Genomic DNA, 8,889 nt, shown 5'->3' with positions numbered 1-8,889 from the left:
CAGTACCGCCTCTCATACCGGTCCCCACATACCGCCCCCCCATGACGAGGCTCCACAATGACGTTCCTGGACCGCTGTTGTAAGGCTTCTGGTCCACAAGAATGAGTACAGAGACCATGGGCCCCATTCACCCATTACAGTCCACCTGTATTGGAAGGAAAAAATGGAGATTAAAATAGGACAGGGTAGATGGAAGATTTAAGAAATGGTAACCCATTTCGATTTTATAATAATGGTTATATTGGGTTTATGTTATCGGGTAAATTTAGAGAATTTATTAATGTGTCTGAATAACAACACTGAAACATCAAAAGTACCCCGGAATCTCATAGTTAGCGAATACAGTAATTACCATTGAGAAAAATATCATAATAACTTCCAACTCATCGACTTCTTGACCACATATGCTTAATCAGCGTGTCAAGGACGACCTAGAGTGATATTTTGAGAACAAATCGTTTTTCGACCCAAAAACTAAGGAATATTTTAAGAGTCGAAAAATTAATGATTCCAAGCGTCATTATGACCACTAACACCCCTCGGCGCTGGGATTTGGGTTATTTATTGTCGGGTTGTTTATACAGCCCATGTTCCACCTGCTCTCTAAAAGCATGTGTTACCGTTGGATCCTCCAGACGCTTACGCCGGTATTATCAAAAAGCATCTTCCCTTGAAGAGGGTCGTCGTGTTTCAACCCGAGTTTTAAACTACCTGTAAATGAGTCCTGAGGGACACTGCAGTACTGTACTTAACAGGGTGGGGGTGGAGAAAATTAACTAATTCCAATAAAGTTAATTTATAATATTGGAATTAGTTAATTTTACCGCCACCACACCGCTTTCTCATACTGTAACACCACCACCGGTGTCTCACACTGTAACACCGCACCACCTGGTGTCTCCATGACCACGTGAGGTCCTTCATGTCAACACCTATAAACGAGTTACTGCACCAAGTGGCCTACGTGACCTCACAGATGGGCAAGAGACCAGCCCGGGTCATCAACTGTAAACTATAATTTGTATGTTTAGTCTATGTTCCTCTTGTTTTAGTCATGAAAGCTTTTCTTAAACGACCCACCCACCCACCCCATGTCGTTGTATGTAATAAGTCATTTCTGCCTAATGCATGTTTTCAGTCCTTTTGGGATCTTGTTGGAGCTCTATAAGCATGTCTGCCTGATGCGGGGCTCCACCGCAGATTTTTCGTTCGTGGTTTACTCCCTTAGCATTATACCTACCAAGGTTAATCCACAAGGCAGCAGGGCAGTGGTTGGTAGGCGCCAGGATGTGACCAGTGGGCCTATATCCCGTCCCTCTGGGGCCCACTGCTGCTCCGAGATTCCCTGCTCATCTAGCCTGGGCCCACGAGGCACCCAAGTACCGAGTGTTGCCAAGACAATGCACAGCAGGAGTCTTGATGGTGAAGAGGCTGCCTACTGGCAGGGAGGACTTATGAAAGTTATACTTCCCTGTTCGCCACAAGGGCTAGCCAGCGGCGGTATCTGAAAGCGAGAGGAAGCAAGCAGTGCTTGCATTTTAACACTAACACAATGCTGCCACACTAGACGCATTACACCACCCTCACACTTACCAGGGAACCATCATCGTAATTATAATCAGCTGGAGGAGCAGGAGCTGGAGCAGAAACATCAACTGTGTCGTATGCGCCTTCGTCTCGAGCACCCGGTAAGGGGAACGGAGGATTGAAGAGCCGGAGCGATATACTCTTCATCCGGTAGATAGGTCAGCTCACCGGTAGCCTGATAGGGTTGGAATGGAGGCGGAGGAGGTCCCTACGCAGGCTAAGACTTTCAAGGCCATTGTACCCGTCGTCTGGTGCAAGAGAAGTGGTTTAGTAGTTAGTATGGTCGATTAATACATTGGTAGTGTGGTACGTTAGTGGTGGGGGTGTAGTAGGTTATTGTGGTAGTGGTGTGGTAGGTTAGTGTAGTAGTGGTGGTGTGGTAGGTTAGTGTGAGTGGTGGTGTGGTAGGTTAGTGTAGTAGTGGTGGTGTGGTAGGTTAGTGTGGTACTGGTGTGGTAGGTTATTGTGGTAGTGGTGTTGTAGGTTAGTGCGGTGGGGGTGTGCTAGGTAAGGGAGTTGGTGGTGTGGTAGGTCACTGTGGTAGTGATGTGGTATGTTAGTGTGGTGGTGGTGTGATAGGATAGTGCGATGGTAGTGTGGTAGGTTAGTGAGGTGGTAGTTTGGTAGGTTAGTGTGATGGTGGTGGTGGGTAGTGTGGTAGGTTAGTGGGTAGTGGTGAGAAGGTATGTGGCGGTAGTTTGGTAGGTTAAGTGGTGGTGGTGGTGGTGTGGTGTGGTGGTGGTAGATATGGTAGGTTAGTGGGTGGTGGTGTGATAGGTAGGGTGGTGGTGGTAGGTTAGTGTGTTGGTAGTGTGATAAGGTAGTGTGGTGGTGGTGGAGTGGTGGTGGTAGTGTGGTAGGTTAGTGGGGTGGTGGTGTAGTAGGTTAATGTGATTGTGGTTCGTAGGTTAGTGTGGTGGCGGTGTGGTAGGTTACTCTGGTGGTGATGTTATAAGTTAGTGTGGTGGTGGTGTGGGAGATTAGTGTGGCGGTGGTGGTGGTGTGGGAGGTTAGTGTGGTGGTGGTGATGGTGTGGGAGGTTAGTGTGGTTGTGGTCTAATACGTTTGGTAAGTTAGAATGTTGATGGTGTGGTAGGTAAATGTAGTGGCGGTGTGGTAGGTGAGTATGTTAGTGGTGTGTGTTCAAGTTCTACTTGGTTCCTGACGTCTCCAGGAAACAGTCTTCACAGATGCAGTTAACTGGGAGAGGTCTGTACAGTGGTGCAGCAGGAAACAATCTGTCTCACAGGGTAATTCACATGATCACAAAACCTCGTGCTGTGTCATCCAACTACTCAGACGTCCAACTTCATTCACACCGCCAGGTGGCAGCACTCATGCACACGTCTACCACGCCGCCACTAGAGGACAGCACTCTTGCACACGCTCATTCACGCCATTGACAGTGGTTCACTCGCTCGCCGCCCCATTACATAAACACTCTACAGTGTGGTAAGTAAAATGTGGTGGTGTGGTAGGTTAGCATGTTGCGGTGTGGAGGTAAAGGGTGGTAGTGTAGGTCGCGGTGGTGATGGTGGTGTGGAGGTTAGCATGTTGGTGGTGAGGTAGGTAAACGTGGTGGTGGTGGTCTGTTAGTGTGATGGGTGGTGTGTAGTACGGTGCCAGGTTAGTGTGGCGGTGTGGTAGGTTACTGTGGTGGTGGTGGTGGTGTGGTAGCACGGTGCTAGGTTAGTGTGGTGGTGTGGTAGGTTACTGTGGTGGTGGTGTTCAGCGTGGTGTGTGGTGGTGTGGTACGGTGCCAGGTTAGCGTGTGTGGTAATACTGTGGTGGTGGTGGTGGTGGCGTCACGTTAGTGTGGTGGTGGTGGCAGTATGCGCAGGTTGTGTGTGGCTTGTGGTGTAGGGCACTGTGGTGGTGTGGCACGCTTGTGTGGTGGTGGTGTGGGTAGGCATTGTAGTGGTGGTGTGTTAGGGTTGAGTGGTGGTGGTGTGGTAGGTTTGTGGAGGTGGCCAGCAGGTTAGTGCCCGGTGGTGTGGTAGGTCGTGAGGGCTGGTAGGTTAGTGTCGTTGTGGTGTAGATGTGGTGTGTGTGTGGGTAGGGTATTGCAGTGGTGGTGTGGTAGGTTAGGGTGGTGGTGTGGTAGGTTTGTGTGTGGTGGTGGTGTGGTAGGTTAGTGTGGTGGTGGTGTGGTAATATGGGTGGTGGTGTGGTAGTTTTGTGTGTGGTGGTGTGGTAGGTTATGTGATGGGACGGCAGGTTAGTGGTGGTGGCATAGGTTAGTGTGGTGGTGGTGTGGTATTAGTGTGGCAGTGTTGCGTGGTGGTGTGGTAGGTTAGTGTGATGGTGGTGTGGTAGGTTGTGTGGTGGTGGTGTAGTAGGTTAGTATGGTGGTGGTGTGGTAGATTAGCATGGTGGTGGTGTGGCAGGTTAGGTGGTGGTGGTGGATTAATTTGCGGTGGTGTGTAGGCAGTGGTGGTGGTGTAGGCTAGTGTGGTGGGTGATGTGGTAGGCTAGTGTGGTGTGGTAGTAGGTTGTGGCAGTGGGTGAGTAGGTTAGTGCGGGGTGGGTAATAGTGCGGTGGTGGTGTGGTAGGCTAGTGAGGTGGTGGTGCAGGCTAGTGAGGTGGTGGGTATAGTGTGGTGGTGGTGTATATTAGTGTGGTGGTAGTGGAATGTTAGTGGCGTGGGTGTGTGGCAGGTTAGTGAGGGTGGTGTGGTAGGTTGGTGGTGGTGGGGAATGTTAGTGGTGGTGTGTGTAGGTGAGGTGTGTGTGTGTGGTGGTGGGGTGTGGCAGGTTGAGTGTGGTGGTGGTTAGTAGGTTAGGTGTGGTGGTGGTGTGGAATGTTAGGTGGTGGTGGTGGTGTGGTAGGTTAGTGTGGTGGTGATGTGGGTAGGTTAGTGTGGTGGGTGGTGTGTAGGTTAGGAGGTGGTGGTGTGGTAGGTTAGTGTGGGTGGTGGTGTGGTGGTTAGTGTGGTGGGTGGTGCAGGTTAGTGTGGTAGTGTGGTTCATGTTACAGTCCACTTTGATACAGCCTCTGAGAGAGATACTGTATTACACACAGTTTGGAAGTATAGACAGTAGATGTTTGCAGGTGCCTATACACGTCTCACACTTAATAGGGACAAACACCAACTACGCTATAATCAGAAGTTCCCCAAAAAAGTATAAATACATATAAGTTATCGCTAAAAGGCAATTTATTCTATTTCTTTAGGATTTAGTTAGCAAAAACAAAATCTACATATGACAGAAAACAAGTAACTACAGTAATAGTAAAAGCGAAGAGGAGGATAAACAAAACATTGATTGGATTTAGTCTACAAACAACCACTATGTGTGTTTGTTTGTTTGTTTAAAGAAAGTGTTATTCTTTCTGTGTTTGATTACTGGACATTTGTTTGCAAAAAGTAACAAGCAACAAAAAGATAATACTGATGACATTACATTATAATATACACTGTATATACACAAATATCTTGTTTTCTTCTTTACAAACAAATGTAAGAAAATGACATAAAAATTGTCTTCAGGTAAACAGTCAAGGCAAACAAATAAAGGTTCGAGACAAACAGCAAATTAAAACAAACTTTTATTTGCTAATCAATTATATTTTTTGTGAACAACTTATAATATCAAGAAAAAAGCTAGCAAAAATCTTAGCTTTCTATTTATATATTGGGCTAAGCTAACCAAAAACAAAAAGGTGATAATTAGCTGTTTTAAATTGAGCTAAGTTAGCATGAGACAAAAAATATATAAGCTTTTTTATAGTGGCCAAGCTAACTTAAAAAAATTAAATTAGCTCTTGTTATAATATTGACCTAATGTAATACAGAAGAAATAATATGTGTGTGTGTTTGTATTGGCCAAAGCTAACTTAAGAAAGCAAAAAAAGTAATTCTCACTTCTGATATTGAATTCTAGAAACATTCGTCACAGACTTTGAGACAAAGAAAAAATAATAATTATAAAGAAACTGATTGAGTCCTTCATACATCTTGACCTCTTGAGTACGATGACTTAACCCCTAGAGTACAATCACTTAACCCCTTGAGTATGATGACTTATTGAGTATGATGACTTACCTCCTTGATACTATTACCTAACCCCTTCAATACGATGACTAAACCCTTTGAGGACGTTGGCTTAACCCCTTGAGTACGATGGCTTAACCCCTTGGTTAGAAAACAATGCATTCAAGAGGTTAAACCATTGTAATCAAGAGGTTAATCTATCGTTTTATAGAGTTAATTCATTGTACTAAACCAGTGCTTTATAGGAGTGTAAATAAATAATATTCACTGATAAGAAAAACTCTTATATAACCTGGATATACTGATATAGATCATTCGCTATCTTATTGTTTCTCCCGGTGTTATTTTCGTTTCGTAATTGTCATCATTTATAACCGGTGTCCTATCCACCTCCAACGATCGTGTGTATTGTGTACTCAGAAATATAAGTCAAAGTCAAAAGAAAATAGCAAAAAAAATAAAACGCATCTACATATTACCCCAGGTGAACTGTGTTGACACCTGTCTGAGCTATACAAAAAAAAGCTAATCAAATCATCTAACTAAACATGCAAATTATCACTTCATTAAACATAAAAACAGAGACTTATTTATCAAGAGGAATTAATGTTTATTTTCTCTCTTGTTGGTCAGTAGGTTTTATTTATTGTTTATTAAAGTTATCACTAGGTACTATGTTTAAAGTTACTACATAGGTTGACGTTCATTAAGGCATCGTCACAACACAAACCACTCACTATCACTGCTCTACTCCACCATGACGTCACTAATTTTGTAAACAAAAACAGGTGCATTTTGGGTATGACGTCATTGTCTCATACACATCCGTGACGTAGTGCCTTGTGGATCATATTAACTCTTTGGGTGATAAACACATATTTTAGTTCGTTTTATTTTTTGGTGATATATGAAAAAAAATCGACCAAACTCTATATTCGACCCACAATGCACCTCACATAAACAAACTATGACGTCATTGTGAAATTGGGCTTAATACATCAAGATGATTGTCGAAATAGGGTGTATTTTCTTATTCATAATAAATTTGTTTTATCTCATGGTAACTAATAATTTATCTGTATGTTTGTGTTCGAGGTCTAGATATACAGTAGATTGTGAACTAAAACTTTCAAAACTTATTATTGTAATCTTAACACAACAACAATATTCTAATAATTATAAGAGTTGATTCTAACATTAGTGATCTTAGTCTATCAACACAAACACAGTAATGTAAACATGAAAGTATTCCTCCATGTTGTCTAAAATTATTATGTCAAGACAAAAACAATTGTCTTTGAATTATTTCCTCTCATTTAGAGCAAGTTAAACATCATGCAAAGGTTCAGCGTTTATCATTTGGGTCTAAAAAAACCTAAACAAACGCCATGCAAGAAATGCAATTGTCACAAATGGATATCATGCATTTCACTTCCTTAATTCTATAATATATTATATATTGTTTGAGACACTCTCTACGAATACTAGAAACAGCATGCAGTTTCTGGCATACTAGGTCACACACACAGACAGACAGACAGACACACACACACACACACACACACACACACACACACACACACACACACACACACACACACACACACACACCACTACCACTGCTGTTGTGCCATCTGGGGAGGGAGGGGGAAGGTTGGGTGTACAGTGACTCTTTCACAAGAGATTTCAAAACTTTATACTCTATCCTCCTGTTTGTTTGTTTGATTTTACAGAGAAATAAATACACATGGATCATTCTTATTTTAACTTGTGTAAAAAAAACGCGTTAAAAAATCTGCTTTTGTTTTCATTTGTGAAAAGTGAACTGCAAGTGGTCGTCTTTCTCCCTGACACCTTCCTTCACGGCACCCAACCGACCAGCCCCTGTTGACCAGCCTGGCTCCTCAATGGACCCCCAAGAGTTCAATCTGATGATGGTGTCCTTGGTGGGGGTAGGGGGGTGGGGAGGGCTCCTGGCCAAATCTCGAAAAGACCAGGGCAAAGGATGAGGATGAAACAGACAGTCAGGTAGAAGGCGGTTTGGCGGTCTTTGTGGTGGTGAAGTGGGGATGTGGGTTCATGAGTGACCTTGAGGCAGGGGGGGCAAAAAGACTTTACACAGACGCCGCCGGCCAGAGGGGGAGGGGAGAGGTTCTTCAGGGCACTTTGGGTCCCCACTACTTACTGCAGCTAGAGTTCTTGCACTTCTTCTTCCTGACGAGCTCAGGGCATCTCCTCCCTCCGTTCTGTGGGTTCAACCTCGACGAAAGCGACGAAGGAGGTCACTTTACAGGAAGGTAATGAGACGAACTTTGGGTGGTTTGTAGAAAATAATAAGATAAAATTTTAGAGGTTTATTGAAGCATGGTAACTATTCGATCTTTTCATGTAGAAAAGATGTATAATTGTACCTTATTACGAGTTGTTATTTGGAATGAGACACACCACCCACACTCCCCACCACTTACCACCCACACTCTCACCCACACCCCCGCCTCCCTACTCACCCACACCCCACCCACCTACTCACCCACACCCCAACTCACTCCACACTCCCACCCCCTTACCACTCCACACTCCCACCACCATTACCAATAACCCACCCCCACACCCACACCCCACCCCACTCACCCACACCCCACCCCCACCACCCACACCCCACTCACTCACCCACACCCCTCGCCCCACTCACCCACACCCCACCACCCACCTCACCCACACCCCACTCACCCACACCCCACCCATCACCCACACCCCACCCTTACCACACCCACACCCCACCCCCACACCCACACCCCACCCCACTCACCCACACACCCCACCCACCACCCACACCCCACCCTGCCCACTCCACCCTCCTCAAACACTTCTACCCACACCTCCCTCCCACACCACCCATACCCACCCCCACTCACCCACACCCACCACACCCACTCACCCACACCCCACTCACCACACCCCTGCCCCACTCACCCACACACCCACTCCCACACTCACCTCTCAACACACATCCTCCTCACATACTCACCACACCCCACACCCCCACCACCCACACTCCCACCCACACCACCCACACTCCCACTCACCCGCTCCCCTCTCCCACATAGCCAACACATTCACCTATGCCCCACCCTCCCCTAACTCACCTTAATCATCCGTCTCTTCTCTATACGACCTCTCCCACAGGTGACAGAACAAGGTGACCATTCTCCCCACGGTGTTACCATACAATTCACTTTCTCCAGCCTTAGATTCTCCACGTTGCTGGGTGCGTAGAGAGAGATCCTGCAACATTTAATTTGACCTT

General features: G+C 45.6%; 1 long non-coding RNA gene across 1 annotated transcript; it reads right to left on the bottom strand.

Moving 5' to 3' along the window:
• Positions 1-6: 6 nt before the first annotated feature.
• Positions 7-7,834, bottom strand: LOC121880092. The gene is made up of 3 exons (XR_006091491.1): positions 7,768-7,834; positions 1,594-1,835; positions 7-145 (listed from the first exon to the last, which is right to left on the bottom strand). It is a non-coding gene; the product is annotated as an uncharacterized LOC121880092 (long non-coding RNA).
• Positions 7,835-8,889: the final 1,055 nt, after the last annotated feature.

This window comes from Homarus americanus, unplaced genomic scaffold (genome assembly GCF_018991925.1).
Source record: "Homarus americanus isolate GMGI-L3 unplaced genomic scaffold, GMGI_Hamer_2.0 scaffold50564, whole genome shotgun sequence".
NCBI lineage: Eukaryota > Metazoa > Arthropoda > Malacostraca > Decapoda > Nephropidae > Homarus > Homarus americanus.
This window is presented reverse-complemented; position numbering and strand designations above follow the sequence as displayed.